This window comes from Lactuca sativa, chromosome 8 (assembly GCF_002870075.4).
Source record: "Lactuca sativa cultivar Salinas chromosome 8, Lsat_Salinas_v11, whole genome shotgun sequence".
NCBI classification, from domain to species: Eukaryota; Viridiplantae; Streptophyta; class Magnoliopsida; order Asterales; family Asteraceae; genus Lactuca; species Lactuca sativa.
Window position 1 is genome coordinate 62792952 of NC_056630.2, and position 25358 is coordinate 62818309.

A 25358-nucleotide genomic window follows, 5' to 3' on the forward strand; every position below is an offset into this window, starting at 1 on the left:
TACCTAAGGAACTGGCACACAGTCCATTTGCTACCACGGTTTATACAACAGGCACTACGTCGCATATTCACCAGGGTTCATACAATTGGCACTACGTCTCATAGTCACCAGGGTTTACACAATAGGCACTACGTCTCATAGTCACCTGGGTTTACACAAAAGGCACGAAGTCACATCGTCACCAAGGTTTATCAAATAGGCATGAAGTCGCATCGTCACCAAGGCTTACTCAATAGGCACGAAGTCGCATCGTCACCAACTATTCCATCTACCCATGTTCTACCCAACATTTTGCAGATATAAATACAAACACAAATTAAATCATTTAACACCCGTATAAAAACATCAATTCCAAATCCATCTCAAATAGATAATTAATATATAACACATAGCACGTATTTTATAAAATACTTCATATTTATGTGTCAGATGAAAGTGAATTTACACTCACTTGATCAGAAGATGATCGGGCAGCACTACGGCTTGCAGAAGTAGTGTTTCTCCGTAGATCTGGAAGATCTTCACAAAAACCGGCTGCTCGCGGGCAGCGCTTCGGCTCGGGAATAACGCTCTTCGGGATCCTCGGGGCTTCGGATCTTGCTTCGGGACTCAGAAATATTACCGGGGCTTCGGGGTATAAACGGCACACAAAACGAGGCAAAAACTAGAGAGAAGAAAGAGTTTGAACAAGAGAAAATGGCTGATTTCGAGTTCTATTTATAGGCTGAGGGTCTGGGATTACGTGGGGCGTAATCTCAAATTACGCAAGGCGTACTCAGTACGCGGGGTGTACTCGAGTTACACAGGGCGTACTTTGACGTCATTGCGTGCGTCGACTGGTGGCACTCGAGTATTGGTCAGACAAGTTGCATTCGACCGAGTACGCTGGGCGTACTCAAATTACGCTGGGCGTAATTTGACTTGTCGAACTTCTAAATTGCATAACTTTCGCATACGAGCTCCGTTTTCGACGTTCTTTATATCCACGCGTAGGTGAGACTACGTTCTACAACTTTCGTTTAGTCTCCGTTGGCTAATTTTGAATTTATTTTTATTATATTATTTTTTAGTAGGCCGAGACTGGAAAACTCCGTTATAAATTCATAGCTTCTTCATCCGACGTCCGTTTTCGCCTATATTTTTATCGTTTCACTACAATTGACGAGATCTTCGATTCTCATTTAGATTGTTTCGGCTAAAAACCGCTCGATCTCAAATCGAGTATTCGGGCTGCATACTGCTAAGCTGAAACTTAAAAAAATCATAACTTCCTCATACGAAGTCAGATTTGGACGTTCTTTTTATCAACGCTCATGGTTTAACGAACTCTACAACTTTTGTTTAGATCACTAAGGCTAAATATCGCTCTAACATAAATTCACTTTTTACGTCGCGTTGTGTCGTGCTGGTTTTGTCGCGAAACTTCGACAGGTCATAACTTCTTCGTTATAACTCGGATTTCGGCGTTCTTTATATGCACAAAAACCTTGTAACATATACTATAACTTAGTTAAGATTATTCATTCTAAATAATCTTCTATCAGAAACTCATTTCTGACGCTTATCGTCTTTAAATTGACTAGCCCTGATCTACGGGAGTTACAATTATCTCCCCCTTAGGATGATTACGTCCCGGAATCATCAATGAAATAGGGCTTGTATAATGATTCCATATGTCATCCTTCCATCCTAAGTAATCACCGTGATGCTCAATCTTGCACCTGCTCTTCGTACTATGTTGGGCTTTCAATGTAACCTTCGAGTTACAAAATAGGTCCTTATTGAGGACTCCTTCTTCTCAGGATAAATACTTTCCTTTATCTATTGTAACAGACCGATGGGTCATGCTCTACTGATCTCTCATCGCACGATGTGACGCTTAGACTTGGTCTTTTTAAAGTTAAATTCCAGAATGGAATATACCTTCCTTCATATTCTAATGTGATATAATAACATTTTAGCATGTAGCATTTCTGCCTACAAACTTCTTTTAACAATGAGCACGACACTATCAATCGCATTAACTTCAACCTTCTGACTTAAGTCAGATGTTACATCTAACTTGGTCCTCTAGACCACGTAACATACTCCTCGTAGTCGAACTCAAATTTAAACATGACCATTAGGGTCAGAACAAGAACCATCTTACTAGTCATTACCGAAACAATGGTAATGACATACCAGAATAAAATGGAATCAATCACTAGCTTCTTGGTAACCTTGTGACTTTCCCTGATCCAAGTGTGAGTCCTGTGCTTCCGGTAGTATATGCATCTACTACCTTTCACACTTACTCATACTCGTCCCAAGTATTGTCTCTCAGTCGAACCAAGTCACTATACAAAAATACACAATCATTTAACACATCAGGTATTAAAACCATAAATATCACATAAATATCAAAACCAGGGTTTACATTATAACTTGAAATGATTACACAAAAGTTCAAGTTTGTAACGCCCGTGTTTCTAGGCTTGCCATTTTTAGCAATGTAATAGTCTAGGTTAGCCATTGTAACCCCAATTTGAAATAATAAAATGTATTATTTGTGAATTTGTGAATTATGTGAGTTATGTGTTTATTTGCTTAATTATGTGATGTAATTAAATTAAGAATAAAATAAGCATCAAAATTAAAGTATTAGATATGCCCGATATCTTTGCATAAAGATGTAGTGGTTGAAACAAGGATTCCGGAGATTTAAGGAATGCCAAAATCCGAGTTATAACAAAGAAGTTATGACCTGTCGAAGTTTCGCGACAGAACCGGCACGACGCCGAGTGACGTAAAATATGAATTTAAGTTAGAGCGATATTTAGCCTTAGCGGTCTAAACGAAAGTCGTAGATTTCGTTAAACCGAGAGTGTGCATAAAAAGAACGCCCAAATCTGACTTCGTATGAGGAAGTTATGATTTTTCTAAGTTTCGACTTGGCAGTATGCAACCCGAATACTTGATTTGAAATCGAGCGGTTTTTAGGCGAAACAATCTAAATGAGAATCGAAGATCTCGTTGTTAGTAGCGAAGCGATGAAAGAATAGGCGAGAACGGACGTCGGACGAAGAAGTTATGATTTTATAACGAAGTTTTCCTGTCCGAGCCTTCTAAAAATAATGAATAAAAATAAAAATCAAAATTAGCCAACGGAGTCTAAACGAAAGTTGTAGAGCGTAGTCTCACCTTCACGTGGATATAAAGAACGTCGAAAACGGAGTTCGTATGAAGGAGATATGAATTTTTGAAGTTTAATAAATATTTAATATTTATTTTTATCTCCGATATTATCCGAAGAAGGATGAGGCGGTCTATCCGAAGTACGCAACGCGTACTGCTGTACGCCCCGCGTATAGCGTAGGGCACTCGAGTTCTACGGAGTAGTGAGTCGTATGCAATGACGTAGATGGACCGATGACGTAAGCGCTGACGACCACCGAGGCGTACGCCCCGCGTACGTGCGAGGGTTCAGCACCTATAAAAGGAGATCCGAAGCAGCCGAGTTTCCTTTGCAAATTTCAGCATTCTCTCTAGTCCTTTGCCTCGTTTTGCGTGCTGATTGTACCCCGAAGCCCCGATATTATTCCCGATCCCCGAAGCGATATCCGAAGCCCCGAGAATCCCGAAGAGCGTTATTCCCGAGCCGAAGCCCTGCCCGCGAGGAGCCGGTTTTTGTGAAGATCTTCCAGATCTACGGAGAGAAGCTACTTCTATAAGCCGTAGTGCAGTCGGATCATCTTCTGATCAAGTGAGTGTGTAGTTATTTTCTCTCCAACGCAATATTATGAAGTATTTAATATAAAATACGTGCTACGTGTATATATTTTGTGGTTATATGTGTGAATGTATATTCTCTATGAAATACGTGTTATGTGTGTATGCCTCATCTGTTATGTGGAATATGTATTGATTAAAGCATGCTATACAGGTTTTTAAACAATGTATAAAAATGTATATTTTTATCTACTAATATGTTGGGTAGAACATGGGTAGATAATTGGTGTGAAATAAACAGATGAGAGGCCTCGGTGTTATTGGTGTTATTCTAGTCATTCAGCAGAGTATGGATGACGACCACAGACTATTCTAGACTGTCCTGTGGAACACTAGCAGGCTCATTACCTGTAGGTGTTGTGAACGACGTGTTCACCGGTGTACTCTATCCCCCACATGGTTGCCTTTAGGGCACTTATTGTTGAGGAAGCCCCTCTGCAGTAATGTCCGTCCCGATGAAAATCCTGAAATAAGTTCCTTATAATAGACGTTATTTTTAGGAACGTAAGGTGAGGATAACGGGAATGGGTAATCGGGTTTATTGTTGATTGATGAAATTAAATATAATTATTGTGGGTTTGAAAACCCTATATGCTCACCAGGCTCCCAAGCCTGACCCACACAGTTTAATTGTATTACAGGAAGTGGCGCAAGAGCTTAAGATGGGCGAATCATCAAGTTATTTTTTTTACAAGTCTGCATATGTATTTATTTGCTGAATGACTTGTAATGTAATCGTTTATGCTTTGTGATCTGTATCGGAACATGACATCCCGACTTTTGATTATGAAATGAAATCATATTTCTATATGAAATGTTTTGATAAATATCTATCTTATCATGTTTTGTTTTTGGGAACAAATTCCGCATCTCTTTTAAAAATCAAATGGATTTACTCTGAAAATGTTTTAAAAAGCATAAATGAAATCGGTCTTTTCTGGCCGAGATTTTGGGGATGTAACAGTTGGTATCAGAGCATTAGTTTAAGCGAACTAGGAATTTGTAGGATTTCTAGACTTAAACTTAGTATTCTAAGTGGAGATTGTGAGATATGTGTCTAATAAATTTTAGACACGAGCACTAGTTTATTTTAGGAAGGTTGCCTAAAATGCTTTTATGTGCTAAATGTTATATGTTGCCATATATGATATTGTTTGTTCGGATCTACGGTTTGTTGCCAACCGGATCTGAGGTTTATGTGTTTAGGATTCTAAGCGTATGTATACGATATTAGAACTAGCATGTAATCGTTTGGAGTAATAAGGTGAAATTATTCGGTGTGTAGATCAAAAATAGTGAGAACAAGAAGCGGAGTTGGAAATGCTGATGAAAACAGGAATCAACCGCCTGTAATTCAACAAGTACCTGTCGTAGCTGATGCACCTGAGCCGATAACAATGGCTGGTGTACAAATGATGATTCAAATGATGTTGGATCGTCAGATGGAAGAAACAAGACGCCTGCTTAGGCAGAATCGTGAAGAACCGTCAATTCAAGCGGAAGAGCCCGGAGAGAATGGAGGGCAGTCTGAAGGAGAAAACTTTAGTGGAATCCTTGGTCAAGACGAACAACCAGTGGTTAGTCGCAATAACCAGTATGGAGGAAATGATGGTCGTGGGTGCAAGTATAAGGATTTCATGGCATCCAAACCACCATGTCTATCCAGAAGCCCGACGCCGGTGCAAGTTATGGATTGGGTCTCCGAAATGGAGACTATGTTTGAAAGTTGCGAATGCAGCAACATGCAGAAGACCGCTCTTGCGATCCCTCTGCTAAAATCTGGCGTGTTGAGCTGGTGGAAGCTGTTAGCTGACTCTATGCCCAAGGGAGAAGCAAGCAAAATGTCTTGGGAAGACTTTGTGGAACAACTAAAAATGCAATACTGCTCCGAGCAGGACCTTCTGGAAATCAGTAATGAATTTCAGAATTTGAAGAAAGGGAAATTGAGCGTTACTGAATACGCTGCAAGCTTCACAGAAAAGATGAAGTTTATCCCATATTTGGTGCCTACAGAACTCTCTAAGGTCAACAAGTTTGCCCTTGGACTACCAGCGGACTATGGTCCAATGGTTAAGCAAGCAACCACATTGAAAGCCGCCATCTGGGCTGCTAGAAATGTTGAGACCCAGATCAGGGAAAAAGGTCTGGAAAGGTCAGAGGTTGGTGAGAAAAGGAAAATCGATGGATTTTCAGGGTCCAGCAAGAAAAGTAAATTCTCGAAGTCTAGTTCGAGGGGAAGTGGAGGAAAGGTAGAAGAGAAATGGTGTGACAAGTGCAAGAAGAAGCATTATGGGAAGTGTGGCGGGGAAACCACATGCTTCAAATGTGGAAAGCTAGGGCATTATGCCAACGACTGCACCTTCACCAAAAATGTTTGTTATGGTTGTGGTGAAGAGGGGCACATCTCAAGGGATTGTCCGAAAAAGAAGGAAGCAGCAAGACCCAACATTCCGCCAAAGCCAAAGGCGAGAGCATTCCAGATGACACTGGAAGCTGCTAAGATGAAGCTGATGTCGCTTCAGGTACCTTTCTCGTTAACAGATTACCTGCCCAAATTTTATTTGATTCTGGAGCCAACTACTCCTTTATATCGCATGAATTTGGTAGAAAACTAGCTTTGCCTGTTGATAGACTAGATAATTCTTTATTAGTCGAAGTTGCTAATGGAAACTTTGTACCTGTTAGCTATCGTATGAAAAACATCTTAATTGACTTGAATGGGAATAAGTTCCACGAGGAATTATTGCCTATCGAACTTAACGGTTTCGACATCGTTTTGGGAATGGATTGGCTTAGCGCCAATGATGCTGAAATTTTATGCAAGAAGAAAATAGTGAAAGTGAATCCACCTGGGAAGGAATCATTTATGGTGTACGGAGATAAACGCAGAGTAAACTCTGGAATCATTTCTCTAATGAAAGCCAGAAAATGTTTGACCAAGGGGTGTACATCATACTTAGCATTTGTGATCGATGCTAAGAAGGAAAAGAAGGTGATGCAAAATATTCCTGTTGTGTGTGATTATCCGGAAGTATTTCCCGAAGATCTTCCTGGATTACCGCCCGATCGACAAGTAGAATTTCGTATCGACTTGTTGCCTGGAACAACGCCAATTGCAAAAGCACCTTATCGATTAGCACCGACGGAGATGAAGGAGCTAATGATGCAACTTCAGGAGTTATTGGACAAAGGTTTCATTAGACCTAGTTCATCACCCTGGGGAGCTCCGGTGTTATTCGTAAAGAAGAAAGATGGAAGCATGAAGATGTGCATTGATTACCGAGAGCTGAATAAGGCAACAATAAAGAATAGATATCCGTTGCCAAGGATTGATGATCTATTCGATCAACTACAAGGTTCAAGTTATTTTTCAAATATCGACCTGAGGTCAGGATATCATCAGCTAAAGGTAAGAGAGCAGGATATAGAGAAGACTGCATTCAGAACGCGATATGGACACTACGAGTTTTTGGTTATGTCGTTTGGACTGACCAATGCTCCAGCAGCATTCATGGATTTGATGAACAGAGTTTGTAATCCGTTCCTTGATAAATCTGTGATAGTGTTCATAGATGACATTCTGATTTATTCGAAAAGCCGAGAGGAGCATGGCAGACACTTGCGAGAAGTTTTGGAAGTCTTGAAGAAGGAGAAGTTGTATGCGAAGTTCTCCAAATGTGATTTTTGGATTCGTGAAGTCCAATTTTTGGGTCATGTGGTCAACCAAGAAGGGATAATGGTTGATCCAGCGAAGATCGAAGCTGTGATGAAGTGGGAACAACCGAAAAGTCCCACGGAGATCCGAAGCTTTTTAGGATTAGCCAGATATTACCAAAGGTTTATCCAAGGCTTTTCTTCGATCGCTAGTCCATTAACAGCTTTGACCCACAAAGGAGCTACTTATGCTTGGAGTGATAAGCATAAAGAAGCATTCAAGAAGCTAAAGAAGAAACTATGCGAGGCACCGATACTTTCTCTACCTGATGGAGTTGAAGACTTCGCTGTTTATAGCGACGCGTCTGGAGTTGGATTGGGTTGTGTTTTAACCCAAAGGGATAAGGTGATCGCATATGCGTCTCGACAGCTGAAAGAGCATGAAAAGAACTACCCGACTCATGATTTGGAGTTGGCAGCGGTAGTTTTCGCTCTGAAAATATGGAGGCATTACCTCTATGGCACAAAGTGCAAACTTTTCACTGATCATAAGAGTCTCCAATATCTTTTTGGTCAGAAAGAATTAAATATGAGGCAACGACGCTGACTGGAATTACTTAAAGACTACGACTGTGAGATACTTTACCACCCCGGTAAGGCCAATGTTGTTGCTGATGCTCTCAGTCGGAAAGTCAATCTTGAAAGGAGAAGGCCAAGAGCGTTGAGAATTGAAGTTGTCTCGACTATTTTGGAAAGTATAAAGAAAGCTCAAAGCGAAGCTTCTGAGAAAAATGACCGAAAGGAGGAACGTTTGGGCAAAACGTTGGTGTTCGGTGTAAACAGTCATGGACTGAAGGTGTTCCAAGATCGGATTTGGATACCTAAGACAGGAGGAGTCAGAGATCTTCTAATGGAAGAAGCTCACAAAACCATGTACTCGATTCATCCCGGTAGCACAAAAATGTATAGGGACCTGAAACCCTATTATTGGTGGCCGACGATGAAGCTCGACATTGCGAAGTATGTGGCCGAGTGTGTGACCTGTGCAAGAGTCAAGGCACAACATCAGAAACCATACGGGAGTTTAGAACCATTACCTGTGCCTATGGGTAAGTGGGAAGACATTGCCATAGATTTTGTCACTAAACTACCCAGAACAAAAAGTGGTTATTACATGATTTGGGTGGTCGTTGATCGATTCACTAAGAGTACGCATTTCATAGCAGCCAACGAGAAATGGTCTATGGAAAAGCTTGCGAATTCTTACGTGAAGGAAATTGTGAGGCTTCACGGTGTTCCGTTAACGATTGTGTCGGATCGTAATAGTCGTTTCAGCTCACGATTTTGGAAAAGTCTACAAGAGGAATTGGGTACCAAGTTGTGTCTAAGTACAGCTTACCATCCGCAGACTGATGGTCAGAGCGAACGCACGATACAAACACTTGAAGATATGCTGAGAGCGTGTACCTTGGAATTCCTAGGTAATTGGGATGAACATTTGCCTTTGGTAGAATTTTCCTATAATAATAGTTTTCACTCGAGCATAAAGATGGCACCTTATCAAGCATTGTATGGACAGAAGTGTCGTACGCCGTCTTGTTGGCTTGAGGCTGGGGAAAAGCAGTTTATGGGGCCGGAGATAGTCCATCAAACTGCAGAAAAGTTGAAAATAATTAGGGAAAGAATGTTAGCAGCTCAGGACCGTCAAAAGAGCTATGCTGACAAAAAGCGAAGACCGATGACTTTTGAAGTTGGAGATTCAGTTTTGCTTAAAGTCTCGCCATGGAAGGGACTTATAAGATTTGGTAAAAGGGGAAAGTTAAGTCCAAGGTTTATTGGACCGTTTAAAGTTCTTCAGAGGATTGGGAACCAAGCTTACAAACTCGAACTACCAGAAGAACTGAATGGAATTCATAACACTTTTCATGTGTGCTACTTAAGGAAGTTCACGGGAGAAGTTCCCGACATCATTCCACTTTCGGAGTTGAGGATCGATGAGAAAAAAAGGTTGATTGAGGAACCGGAGGCAATCGTTGACCGAAAGACTAAGAAGTTGTGATGTAAGATGGTTGAGTTAGTGCTTGTCCGATGGAAACACACGAATGGGCCGAATCTCACCTGGGAAACGGAGAGTAACATGATGAGTCGCTATCCGCATTTGTTTGCTGGTGTGTGATTCCGGGGACGGAATCATTCTAAGGTGGAGAGAATTGTAACGCCCGTGTTTCTAGGCTTGCCATTTTTAGCAATGTAATAGTCTAGGTTAGCCATTGTAACCCCAATTTGAAATAATAAAATGTATTATTTGTGAATTTGTGAATTATGTGAGTTATGTGTTTATTTGCTTAATTATGTGATGTAATTAAATTAAGAATAAAATAAGCATCAAAATTAAAGTATTAGATATGCCCGATATCTTTGCATAAAGATGTAGTGGTTGAAACAAGGATTCCGGAGATTTAAGGAATGCCAAAATCCGAGTTATAACAAAGAAGTTATGACCTGTCGAAGTTTCGCGACAGAACCGGCACGACGCCGAGTGACGTAAAATATGAATTTAAGTTAGAGCGATATTTAGCCTTAGCGGTCTAAACGAAAGTCGTAGATTTCGTTAAACCGAGAGTGTGCATAAAAAGAACGCCCAAATCTGACTTCGTATGAGGAAGTTATGATTTTTCTAAGTTTCGACTTGGCAGTATGCAACCCGAATACTTGATTTGAAATCGAGCGGTTTTTAGGCGAAACAATCTAAATGAGAATCGAAGATCTCGTTGTTAGTAGCGAAGCGATGAAAGAATAGGCGAGAACGGACGTCGGACGAAGAAGTTATGATTTTATAACGAAGTTTTCCTGTCCGAGCCTTCTAAAAATAATGAATAAAAATAAAAATCAAAATTAGCCAACGGAGTCTAAACGAAAGTTGTAGAGCGTAGTCTCACCTTCACGTGGATATAAAGAACGTCGAAAACGGAGTTCGTATGAAGGAGATATGAATTTTTGAAGTTTAATAAATATTTAATATTTATTTTTATCTCCGATATTATCCGAAGAAGGATGAGGCGGTCTATCCGAAGTACGCAACGCGTACTGCTGTACGCCCCGCGTATAGCGTAGGGCACTCGAGTTCTACGGAGTAGTGAGTCGTATGCAATGACGTAGATGGACCGATGACGTAAGCGCTGACGACCACCGAGGCGTACGCCCCGCGTACGTGCGAGGGTTCAGCACCTATAAAAGGAGATCCGAAGCAGCCGAGTTTCCTTTGCAAATTTCAGCATTCTCTCTAGTCCTTTGCCTCGTTTTGCGTGCTGATTGTACCCCGAAGCCCCGATATTATTCCCGATCCCCGAAGCGATATCCGAAGCCCCGAGAATCCCGAAGAGCGTTATTCCCGAGCCGAAGCCCTGCCCGCGAGGAGCCGGTTTTTGTGAAGATCTTCCAGATCTACGGAGAGAAGCTACTTCTATAAGCCGTAGTGCAGTCGGATCATCTTCTGATCAAGTGAGTGTGTAGTTATTTTCTCTCCAACGCAATATTATGAAGTATTTAATATAAAATACGTGCTACGTGTATATATTTTGTGGTTATATGTGTGAATGTATATTCTCTATGAAATACGTGTTATGTGTGTATGCCTCATCTGTTATGTGGAATATGTATTGATTAAAGCATGCTATACAGGTTTTTAAACAATGTATAAAAATGTATATTTTTATCTACTAATATGTTGGGTAGAACATGGGTAGATAATTGGTGTGAAATAAACAGATGAGAGGCCTCGGTGTTATTGGTGTTATTCTAGTCATTCAGCAGAGTATGGATGACGACCACAGACTATTCTAGACTGTCCTGTGGAACACTAGCAGGCTCATTACCTGTAGGTGTTGTGAACGACGTGTTCACCGGTGTACTCTATCCCCCACATGGTTGCCTTTAGGGCACTTATTGTTGAGGAAGCCCCTTTGCAGTAATGTCCGTCCCGATGAAAATCCTGAAATAAGTTCCTTATAATAGACGTTATTTTTAGGAACGTAAGGTGAGGATAACGGGAATGGGTAATCGGGTTTATTGTTGATTGATGAAATTAAATATAATTATTGTGGGTTTGAAAACCCTATATGCTCACCAGGCTCCCAAGCCTGACCCACTCAGTTTAATTGTATTACAGGAAGTGGCGCAAGAGCTTAAGATGGGCGAATCATCAAGTCATTTTTGTTTACAAGTCTGCATATGTATTTATTTGTTGAATGACTTGTAATGTAATCGTTTATGCTTTGTGATCTGTATCGGAACATGACATCCCGACTTTTGATTATGAAATGAAATCATATTTCTATATGAAATGTTTTGATAAATATCTATCTTATCATGTTTTGTTTTTGGGAACAAATTCCGCATCTCTTTTAAAAATCAAATGGATTTACTCTGAAAATGTTTTAAAAAGCATAAATGAAATCGGTCTTTTCTGGCCGAGATTTTGGGGATGTCACAAAGTTCACCCTATACTATGCCTTTAATTGGCTACATCATAAGTTGATCCTTGGATATAAATTCCTCATCCTTGATTCGCTTCGTCGAGGATCATGTGGAATGCCCTTGGCTGTAGCGGTGCGTTTTTCTTTGGGCAGTCTCTAGAAATATGCCCTTCCTCGTTACATCCGTAGCACACCTTTTTGTTGGATGCGCACTTGTTGGCGTAATGCCCCGTCTTCCCACATTTGTAGCAAGTCATATCCTCGCTACACTTCCCGAAGTGTTTCTTTTTACACTTCTCGCACCACTTAGCTTCATCTCTTCCTCCAGATTTCGAGAATTTGGTTTCTTTGTTGATTATTGAAGATCCTTCATGTTTCCTCTTCTCTCCAACTTCAGCTCTCTCCAGACCCTTTTCTTTTATTTGGGTTTCAACATTTTTGGCTGCCCAGATGGCGGCTTTCAAAGTGGTTGCTTGCTTGACTATCGGACCAAAGTCCGCAGGTAATCCATTGGCAAACTTTTTGACCTTGGAAAGTTCAGTTGGAAGTAGGTATGGAATAAGCTTCATTTTTTCCGTAAAGCTTGTGGCGTATTCAGTGATGCTCAATTTTCCCTTCTTCAGATTCTGGAACTCATTGTTGATTTCCAGGAGATCCTGCTCAGAGCAGTATTGCATTTTCAATTGTACCACAAACTCTTCCCAAGACATCTTGCTAGCTTCCCCCTTGGGCATCGAACCGGCCAGTAACTTCCACCAGCTCAGTACTCTAGATTTTAATAGAGGAATTGCAAGAGCGGTCTTCTGTCTGTTACTACACTCGCAACTTTCCAACATTGTCTCCATCTCGGAGATCCAGTCCATGACTTGCACCGGCATCGGGCTCCCAGATAGACACGGTGGTTTGGATGCCATGAAATCCTTGTATTTACATCCTCTTCCATCATTTCCTCCATCACTATTGTTTTGTCTAACAATTGGTGGGTTGGCTTGACCAATGGTACCACTGAAGTTTCCACCTTCCGATGGCCCTCCATTCACTTCGGGCTCTTCAACTTGGATTGAAAGTTCTTCACGATTTTGTTGAAGCAGACGTCTAGTTTCTTCCATCTGACGATCCAACATCGTCTGAATCATCAATTGTACACCAGCCATTGTTATCGGCTCAGGTGCTGCTGCTACGACAGGTATTTGCTCAATCACGGGTGGTTGATTCCTGTTTTCATCAGCATTTCCAACTCCACTTCTTGTTCTCACCATTTTTGATCTACACACCGAATAAGGTGAAATTAGATCCTCATTCACGATAGATATTCAAATCGTCCTTATCACTCCGAAACGTTTATATGCTAGTTCTAATATCGTAGCCATACGCTTAGAATCCTAAACACATAAGGTTTCCAGATCCGGTCGGCAACAGACCATAGATCCGAACAAATAATAGCATCAATATAGTTATCACACAAAACATTTTGCACATAAAAGCATTTTAGGCATCATTCCTAAAATAAACTAGTGCTTGTGTCAATTTTTAGGTGTACTACCTAACATATTTTAGACACACTCCTCACAATCATTACGTAGCATTCTAAGTTTAAGTCTAGAAATTCCCTACAAATTCCTAGTTCACTTAAACTAATGCTCTAATACCAACTGTGACATCCCCAATTTCATGGCCAGAAAAAACCGATTTGTTTATTCTTTGTTTTTAAAATCAGAGTAATCGTTTAAAGAAAATTGTTGCGGAATTTGTCCCCAAAATAAAATAAATATGATAAGAATTTATCAAAGCTTTTCTTAAAGAAAAGTATTTTCATTATATAACAAAATCTCGGGATGTCATGTTCCGATACAGACACATAAGCATAAACAGAACTTACATTTATTTACACTAATGATTTACATCTACTTTATTCTCTCAGTGAAATATGTCTTCGTATTGATACCTGTGATACAAAGAAAACTGAGTGGGTCAGGCTTGGGAGCCTGATGAGTATATAGGGTTTTCAACCCACAATAATACATTTATTATATTCAATTATCAACAATCAACCCAAATACCCATCCCCATTATCTTCTTTATTTATTAAGGTTTTACCCTAAGAATCGATTATACTTTCTTCATTCATTCCTAAGGGTTTACCTAAGGAACTGACACACAGTCCATTTGCTACCACGGTTTATACAATAGGCACTACGTCGCATAGTCACCAAGGTTCATACAATTGGCACTACGTCTCATAGTCACCAGGGTTTACACAATAGGCACTACGTCTCATAGTCACCTGGGTTTACACAAAAGGCACGAAGTCACATCGTCACCAAGGTTTATCAAATAGGCACGAAGTCGCATCGTCACCAAGGCTTACTCAATAGGCACGAAGTCGCATCGTCACCAACTATTCCATCTACCCATGTTCTACCCAACATTTTTGCAGATATAAATACAAACACAAATTAAATCATTTAACACCCGTATAAAAACATCAATTCCAAATCCATCTCAAATAGATAATTAATATATAACACATAGCACGTATTTTATAAAATACTTCATATTTATGTGTAAGATGAAAGTGACTATACACTCACTTGATCAGAAGATGATCGGGCAGCACTACGGCTTGCAGAAGTAGTGTTTCTCCGCAGATCTGGAAGATCTTCACAAAAACCGGCTCCTCGCGAGCAGCGCTTCGGCTCGGGAATAACGCTCTTCGGGATCCTCGGGGCTTCGGATCTTGCTTCGGGGCTCGGAATATTACCGGGGCTTCGGGGTATAAACGGCATGCAAAACGAGGCAAAAACTAGAGAGAAGAAAGAGTTTGAACAAGAGAAAATGGCTGATTTCGAGTTCTATTTATAGGCTGAGGGTCTGGGATTACGCGGGGCGTAATCTCAAATTACGCAGGGCGTACTCAGTACGCGGGGCGTACTCGAGTTACGTAGGGCGTACTTTGACGTCATTGCGTGCGTCGACTGATGACACTCGAGTATTGGTCAGACAAGTTGCATCCGACTGAGTACGCTGGGCGTACTCAAATTACGCTGGGCGTAATTTGACTCGTCGAACTTCTAAATTACGTAACTTTCGCATACGAGCTCCGTTTTCGACGTTCTTTATATCCACGCGTAGGTGAGACTACGTTCTACAACTTTCGTTTAGATGCCGTTGACTAATTTTGACTTTATTTTTATTATATTATTTTTTAGTAGGCCGGGACTGGAAAACTTCGTTATAAATTCATAGCTTCTTCATCTGACGTCCGTTTTCGCCTATATTTTTATCGTTTCACTACCATTGACGAGATCTTCGATTCTCATTTAGATTGTTTCGGCTAAAAACCGCTCGATCTCAAATCGAGTATTCGGGCTGCATACTGCTAAGCTGAAACTTAGAAAAATCATAATTTCATCATACGAAGTCAGGTTTGGACGTTCTTTTTATGCACGCTCACGGTTTAATGAACTCTACAACTTTCGTTTAGATCACTAAGGCTAAATATCGCTCTAACATAAATTCACTTTTTACATCGCGCTGTGTCGTGCTGGTTCTGTCGCGAGACTTCGACAGGTCATAACTTCTTCGTTATAACTCGGATTTCGGCGTTCTTTATATGCACGAAAACCTTGTAACATATACTATAACTTAGTTAAGATTATTCATTCTAAAGAATCTTCTATCAGAAACTCATTTTTGACGCTTATCGTCTTTAAATTGACTAGCCCTGATCTACGGGCGTTACAGATATCATCTGATGAGGGTTAGGGAGGAGGATATACAGAAGAATGCCTTCATGAACTGCTTTTGGGACTATGAGTTTGTGGTCATGCCATTCGGGCTCACCAATATAACGACAAATTCATGGATCTTATGAACTTAGGATGCAGAAAAATGTTGGATTAGCATGTGATTGTGTTTATTGATGATATCTTGATCTATTACAAGACCAGGGAGTAGCATGATGAGCATTTGTGAGAGGTTCCTAAGACTTTGAGGAGGGAGAGACTTTACGCCAAATGCTCTAAATGTTATTTCTAATTGTGTGAGGTGAAATTATTGGGCTTCCTTGTCAACCAAAATGGTATTTTGGTTGAACCGGCCAATATTTATGTGGTGATGCATTGGGAGGTTCTGAGGTCGCTATTAGAGATACAGAGTTCCTGTAACACCTACAAATTTGGGCTAGTCAATTAAGATATAATAAGCGTTAAAAATGAATTTTTGATAGAAAATTATTTAGGATAAATAATCTTAACCAAATTTATATCATATGTGACAAGGATTTCGTACATATAAAAAACGCTGAAATCCGACTTCGTATGAAAAAGTTATGCTAATTCGAAGTTTCATGGTTAAATCGGCACGACTCTACGTATCGTAAAAAATGATTTTTTGATAAATTACATTTTAGCCTAAGAGATCTAAATGGAATTCATAGCAATCATTAAACCGAGAGTGTGCATATAAATATCGTCCAAATCGGACTTCGTAAGAGGAAATTATGATTTTTTTGAAGTTTCAATGCATCAATACGGGCACATAAATCGAAATTCTAATCGGTTGATTGTTAGCCAAAACGATCTAAAGGAGAATTCAAGATCTCGTGAATGTGAACCCGTCGATAAAAATACAGTCGAGAATGGAGTTTGTATGAAGAAGTTATGAATTTCGCATAGACTCTAACAGTCTAAATCGGTCTAAATATGAATTTTTGTTAGAACAAGAATTAGAGCCATGGTATGCATGCATAATTTTTTGGATGAATAGAAATGGACGGTCAAGATTAGGCAACTATAATGGGATGTCTGGATAATCGTTTGGATGACCAGAGCATTATTTTAAGCGAACAAGGAATTTAGAGGATTTCTAACCTTAAACTTAGAGTGATAAGCGATGATCGTGAGATGTGCGTCTATTATATTTTAGGTAGTACACTTGAATTGACACAAACACTAGCTTACCTTAGGATATGATGTCTAATCTTCTCTTATGTGCTAAATGGTTAGTATTATAATATATCTTAGGTTGCCTATCAAAAATGCTATTATTATATTTAAGCTTTGTTGCCGATCTAGAATTAAAAAATTCTATGTGTTCAGGTTTCTAAACATTTAATTATTAAAACTAACATATAACTTTTTGGAGTAATAAGGAGGATTACATGTTTAAACCTTCCCTATCTATATTCTCTTCTTGGTACACTAAACACCTGCTTCGGTGTATAGAACGATATGACAATCACGAGGAGCAGCATAGTCGTTAATAATGAGGGAGGTCCAATACCTCAGAACGTAAGAGCAGGAGTTGCCAGACCACCATTCAAGATGCCCAAGAGATGATACAAGATCTGATCGATCAGAAACGACATGAGTTTAGGGATCTCCTGGCTCAAAATCTAGCTAATGTTAGAGGAGGTGACCAGTAGCAGGGGAACAAGTCAATAATGGACTGATTCCTTCTCATGCAACAATGGTACAAGAAGGAAACAATGACTCAGAAAGTTATCAAGGAACAAAAGAACCATAGGTCCGAAGGGATGATGAACCCAAAGGCCACTTCAAGTATAAAAATTTTATGACTTGCAAGCCATCATCTTTTAATGAAAAAGAGGATCCACTGGGAGTAATGGACTTTCGTCACATGCGGTTGCACTGGAAAAATTCAAACCACCTATGTTGGAAGAGAATTCAAGGGTGAAACAATCTGTTGGTGGAATATGTTATGGAAGAAAAAGTGGATGGTAAAACGAATGTAGAGAATTACGAGAATGAGGTGGCGGATATCGGAGAAAGTGACCTGAACCCGTATGACTCTGTCAATAATCTGGTGAAGACATGTGTTCAAAGCCCAGCCCAAATTGAAAATATTGACGGAGAAGGAAAAATCAAAGTCAAATTCAAATGGTGATAGGAAGGAAAGATTGAAGCAGGAACCTAGAGTAACGAGAAGTCAAACTTACCTAAAAAGAAATTTAAGTGGGAATGAGAAGGGGAAGGAGGGGGATTCTAGTTTCTCTGAAAGTGCATCGATGAGCACTGGTATCTCTCAAAGACCAGAGGAGATTGATGGTAAATGCGGATTCTTGATAGGCAAAGGAAAAGGGAAGAAACATAGGAAATCCATCAGCAAGGGAGAGGTAAAGGTAAATTATGAATATTATCTCTATTAACTGTAATGGGTCAGGCAAAGGGGAGTTTAAAGTTCCATGGATTAATAGCCTCATCAAGAAACATAATGCCTCTGTGATTGGGATCCAGGAAACAAAAAGAAAGAGCGTCTCGAATATTCTGGTTAGGAATATTTGGGGTAGCCACGATTATGATTTCGATATGTTTAGTAGTGTTGGTCAAGGAGGATGATTAATTTCAATTTGGAACAAAATTTTGTTGGTGAAAGATAACGTCTTATGTCAGGATGATTGCATTGTTATCCAAGGTACTTGGGTTGAAAATGGTTTAAGGTTTGCTTGGTTAATGTTTATGCAAGTCAAAATCCCTCAAGGAGAGCTAATCTATGGAATTTTATTAGTAATATTATCATTAATTGGAAAGGCCTGGTTGTGATCTTTGGGAACTTTAATGATGTGAGATTCTGCCATGAAAGAAAGGGGTCCAAGATGGATGAAAGGGAGACCAAACTTTCAATGATTTTATCAGAGGGAACAACTTGATTGATGTCAAGATTGGTGGAACGAATTTTACGTGGATCAAAGGTGGAGGGGCAAAACTGTCAAAACTGGATAGATTTTTAATTTTGGCAAATTTTGCTGATATTTGGCCCAATGAAGAGTGTATGGAGGATTCGAGGTTACACTCTGATCATAAACCGATCATTCTAAAGCATGATTAGAAAGTATGTGAAACCTCCGTTCAAGCTTTTTAATTCGTGGCTAAAAGATGATGAACTCGTTGAGATCATTAGAAACGGATGGAATAGATTTTTTGGTGGAGGGACAACATAAAAAAAATTTCATTATAATGCAAAAACTCAAATCAATAAAAGAAAAGATAAAAAATTGGGTGAAAGAGAAAAAATAAAAAATCGAGGAGGCTAAGGTGAATTGGATAATGAGAATGGATGCAATTGATAAAGCCTGTAAAGAAGGGACCATAACGGAAGAGGCCATCAAAGAAAGATTGGACATTGCAGTGAAACTGAGGAATAAGGAAAAGAAAGATAATGAAGATAACATCCAACGAAACAAAAATAAATGGTGTTTATAAGGAGATGAGAACCCAACCTTGTTTCATAGAAGTATAAATAAAAAAAGAAACACACTGGTAGTATTAAAGGTATTGAAATCGAGGGAATATGGGAAACATAGCCTTTCAAAGTGAAAACACATTTTCAAAATCACTTTGAGGAATTATTTAAAAAAGATTTGGAGTGAAATTGGTCCCATAACTTGGGTGAAACGTCCAAGATCTCCTACTTGGACAACATTGAGATTGAGAAACCCTTTGATGAAGATGAATTGATAAGGGCTATATGGAGTTGTGGACTTAATAAATCCCTGGATCCAGATGGGTTCACAATCAAAAATTTTAAAAAGTTCTGGGATATTGTTAAGGTCGAGATGCTTGAGGCTTATAACGAATTTGCGTTAAGCCCCAAGCTTCCAAAAGGAGTGAATGTTGTTTTTATCACTCTAATACCTAAAGTAAAAAAACCCAAGATCCGTGAAAGATTATAGACCGATAAGCCTTGTTTCAAGTGTATATAAAATCCTTGCTAAGATGGTCAATCATTTAAAAATGGTTCTTCCCTCTATCATTGATATCTCCCAATCTTCCTTTATTAAGAAAGGAAAAATCTTGGATGGGCCTCTTATTATTAACGAGGCCATGGAGTGGGCTAGAAGAAAAAAGTAGGAGGTGTTGATTTTTAAATTCGATATTGTGAAGGCTTATGATTCGGTCTTGTGGGATTATCTTGATTCTAAGTTTGAGCAAAAAGGATTTGGTAGTAGATGGTGTAATTGGATACATGGATGTTTACAATTAGGTACTTCATCAGTTTTGGTCAACGGATGTCCCACAAAGGAGTATCGATTGTATCGTGGTCTTAGACAAGGTGATCTAATATCGCCATTCCTTTTTACACTAATTATGGAAGGGTTGAACGATGCTATAAAAAAGTGGTGGAGAATGGGACGTATAAAGGTGTGGCTGTGGGAGAAAACAATATAAACCTGACACATCTTTTCTTTCCGGACAACTCGATCTTTTTTGGGGATTGGACAATTGAAAACGTTCTAAATCTGGTTAGAATCCTTTATTGTTTTCAAAAAATGGTTGGTCTCTATGTAAATCTGGACAAAAGTTTTGTGGTTAGGATAGGTAAAGATCAAAGCCATTTGGAAGCCATCGCTTTGGTTATAGGTTGTAAATCAGATAAGCTCCCCATGACTTTCCTTGGACTGTCGATTCGAGTTAACATTGGCCAAAAAAAAAACCATGGAGGCCTTTAATTGACAGATTTAAGAAAAAGTTGAATAAATGGAAGATCAAAACCATGTCAATTGGGGGTAGACATATGATTGTGAATAATGTTTTGGGCAGTCTTGGAACATATTTTATGTCGATCTATAAGGCCCCTAATGGAATTCTGAAAAAACTCGAAAGCATTCTAAGAGACTTCTTCTTGGGGGGGGGGGGGGTGATGATAAAAACCGCAAAATTCCTTGGACTAAATGGGAAAATGTGTTGTATGTTAAAGAAATGGGTGGCATGGGAATTAGATCTTTAGCTGATTTGAATGTTGCTTTACTTGCTAAATGGTGTTGGAGATACAAGACATAACAGGGAGCTTTATGAGTTCAAATTATTGATAACATCCATGGTAAATCGATTTGGACCAATGTCTCAAAAATATAAAAGGTGGTCATACTTGGATACGTATTGTCAAGCAATGGATTTCACTCCAAGAGTATAACCAGGATCCCAGATCATTGATTAAAAAGGAATTCGGGAATGGAAGGGAAACGTCATTTTGGTTGGATTGGTGGATTAGAGATAAGCCCCTAAAAGAGGTATATCCTCATTGTTCAACCTGGAGGGTACTAAGGTGGCCACTGTGCATGACAGAATTGGTGATTATGGTGGGATCTTAAGCTGGCTAGGAATCATCAGGGATAGGCGAAGAAAAGAGGCGCTTGTTTCTCTCTTGGACAAAATTGCCCCTGTCGAGTTATCAAATAAACATGATTGTTGTAAATACCCTATGGGCCCCAAGGGAAGATTCACAGTTTCTTGGATGAGAAAAGAACTTGACAAGTCGAGTCAAAGCAATGTTGGTACCATAGTTACCAGAAACACGGTACGGGGAACGAGGTACGGTACGGTACGGGGTTCGCGATATTTACCGTATTTGGGGGGGGGGGGGGGGGGGGTAGGCTCATTTTGTTACGAACCGGTACAGTGTAATGTATAGTCCGGTAAAGTGTGTCTTGTTCTAAGACATTTCATAAAATATATGTAATTATGTATTCTGTTACTTAACAATTTAACACTTCAAAGTTATAACATGAAATACTTCATAACAAAAGTACCAAGTATCACGAACAAAAGAAATACCACAATTACTTCATCATAATACTTAATAACAAAAATATTAAAATATCATAAAGGCATAAACTAATTTATCCGCTTTCTTTTTCCTCTTTCATTCTCCACGCCTTCATCATCAAGGTTCTCCCGCACCATTTCTTCTAAACGAGCACTTGAACATTCAATGTGATCACTTTCCGGATTGATGTCCCATTTTTTGTTGGGTCCGACTTTGTAAGATTCTAAAAACAGAGACAAAAGTCTAATATTAGAGTGAATATACACAAGTTTATCCGCTCTTGGGCCATTTAAATGATTCCTTTTAATGCTATGTATATGAGAGTATGTACTCCAATTCTTCTCAGCTGAAGAGCTACTAATTGGCTGCAAGAGGATTCGTTTTTCCACGTCCACTGAATCCGGAGTCTCCGCTCCATATGTTTCCCACCAATCAATCGCATCCATAGTCACCGCATCAGCTTGTGTCCCGGCCAATGAATAAATTCCTTTCTTCATGTGAAAGGTTCAAAATTGCTCTCTCAACTATTTCTCTTCTTCTTCACTCTCCGAAATTTTTTCAAATGCTTTCAAAACACCAACAATTACTTCTCTGTCTTTGTTGGGAGGATTTCTTTTCATGCCTCCTGGTGCCAAATTTGCAAGATAATGCTTGTCATAATATTTAGGATTTAAAGCAAATCCTAAACAATGGAGGGGGATAGTCATCTTGTCCCACCTTCAGAGCACAATTTCTTCAACTTTATTGTAATACATTAAGAATTTATTGTCCCTCATAGTTATAGCCTCTTTGATTTCACCCATCATATTGTCCATTCGTTCATATATATTTGCCATTTTCGGACCTTCACCATCACAAAACTTTACCATGTAAAAGATAGGTTTTGTGACAGCCAAAATGTGAACAATATCATCCCAAAAATGTTCATCTTTAATTGTATCTTCCACTTTATTAGCAAGTCCATGAGTGTGCTCATCTTCCTTGTTGACCCATTCCCGCCACGAGTTAACGACAATAGTAGTAGCAAGTGCTTCCCTACACTCAGTTAGTCTTTTCAACAATATGTAATGCGATGCAAATCGTGTTTGTGCAACCTTCAACAATTGCAATTTCGAGTTGTCTCTAAAGAAAGCTAAGGCGTGTGTGTGGTTTAAAAAAAACGTGACAATACTCTTTCCTCTGTTATATGTATCGGTCAGCTAGTCAAATTGCTTCGCCATGTCTTTAAAAATCAAATTTAAAGAATGTACACAACAAGGGGACCATAAAATATGTTTATATACCTTCTGTATTTCCCATCCAGCCGCCTTGCAATTCGCCGCGTTATCGGTTACAACTTGAATAACACTACTTGGACCAATCTCCTTAATAGCTTGTCGAAGAAACTTAGCAATCTCCACCCCGGCCCGTCTTCTCAATCCCCGAAAAGGCCTCCGCGTACATAAAAGTTGCACCACGTGAATTTTGTGCAATAACATTTATAAGCGGTTCATTTTTTACATTAGACCAACCATTTGAGATAACAGATACTCCTTGCGTTAACATGACTTTGACAATATCAATTTCTTTGCCCACATCTCTCACACATTGATCATGCAACGAAGTTCTAGCTTTTTCATATTGTTGGGTCAAAATATGGTTTATACTTTGCTTTTCTGAGCAATTGTGTCTTTCTGTAATATTTTATGAGTTTACGGTCAGGTTTACGGCCAGGTGGGTGTTTACTGCCCATGTTTCTCATGTATATATATACTAGGTGTAAAACCCGTGGAATCCACGGGTTAACAAAATAAAAAGTATTGAAAATTCAAAAGTGCAATGATTAATCATCGATTTGGAATCATAGATTTATTTACAGAGTTAGATGTTTTGCAGTAAGTTTATAATGATTAATTTTAATTAATTTGTAAAATAATTTGAAGATACGAGTGTCTAAATTAATGATAAAACGATAACGTTGAACAATGAAATGTACAACTGAATAAATAAGTTGCTATTATGGGTATAAAGTAAAATGCATTGTCTATATTAGTAGCAAGAAATAGAAGATGCTGTTATTTTTTAAGAAAGATATAGTGATGTGCGGCGGTTATTTTGGTGATTAGTTTTCTTTCTGTTGACTATTTCGGGATAAAAATAGAAATGTGTTACTTTGGGTTACAAATAAAAGAAAGTACTTTGTTTTTAAAAAATTATATACCTAAAAAATGACACAAACATATGTGCCGTAAACATATATTTAACACAGGAGACACACTAATGAATTTCATGTCATGAATATATGTATAGTTATAATACATACACATAATGTAAATTAACTTTTAGTCATTACGACAACATAATTTCAAAGTAGCTTGCCATTTCGAGTAAATTTTAATGTATGTTGTTGTAACCTGGAACAAATCAAAAGTAGGTTGCTATTATCATTTACAAATTTAATCGAACCAAATAAAATGCAACTGCAACACAATATATTTTCATCAACAAACAGCCAAACATACCACATAAACAACTACATGTAGTTTGTAAATCAATTTAATTATAATAATCATAATAAACTAAAACATACCATATTTATGGTCGATCAAGTGTAGAACATTTGATTTCAGAATCAAAAACACTTTAATTCATCAAAACCCAACAAAATATAAAAGCTAAATAACAATTTTCCCCAAATAAACATGATATTTGTAAGAAAAAAAAAAAGCAGAGTGTGAAAACATGAAAAATCAAAAAAATGAGATTTTAGAAACGCCAATAAAATATAACCTGTTAAGGGTTCAATTGATTATGTCCATGTATCAAACATCTTGAATCATATATCACTCCACTTTGATTATTTTCCAAATTGACCTTCTCCTTCGACTTTCTAATTATGCCCCTGTCCCCAAGTTAGACACCATAGTCCCCCAGATGATTTCCAATTATACCCTTGTTCCTAATTTAAACTTCAATTTTCCATTTATACCCCTTCCTCTAAAACATCGTCAACCATCTTCAACTTTCCAATTATGCACCTATCAAACCTTATAAACAGTAACCATTTTAACTACTGTAACTTACTTCAAATGAACAATTATGTTCTTAGTTATATCACAAGTTATAAAAACTACGTCAAGTATACAACATTGCCCTTTCCATCCTACATCAAATGGACAATTATATCACAAAAACCCCATAAATATACTAAAAACAATAAAATTTCATGAGTTCGCTAAGGTCTACATCTTTACCATTGGCATCCTATATCAGTATATTGCTAATTGGTCATCATTGGGAATCTGTCTGTCTCTTTTGTAAAACTATTCAATAAGTTCAAATTGCAACCATGGGATGTCTGTACAGACCCGATGTTGAAATAAGCACATATGTAAAGACTAAAGAGATCCATAGTTGGTGGTGGTTATTACATATATCCACTCTCATATAAAATGATACACGGACATAATAGAAATGATAAATACACCTGATAGAGAAATATTTAGTCAATATAAGGTGAGGGTTGGGAAAAAGATAAAGTCGTTTTGTTCTTTGTTCTTGCTTAGATGTGTTCCAAAACCCAAATCCCATATCAGCTTCCTGACAGCCAAAAAAATGAATATTAGAACTGACATCCACATAAAAAAGATACATATTAAGAGGCATTTACTATACTCCACTTACATGGTAATCTTTGGTAAACATAGAAGGAAGATTTAACTCTCACAGATGGTGCTTAAGCTCAAAACACTATCTTGTACTAAGTTTAGAAATCAATTAAGGATAAAATGGAGATGTTAAACAATAAAACAGTCAATTTGAACCATTCCTGATTCTATCCAGTAACACAAACACATTGCTGGTAAAAAAACATAATAATTTGCAAAAGGAGCAGATTAGTACCGGATTTTGAAG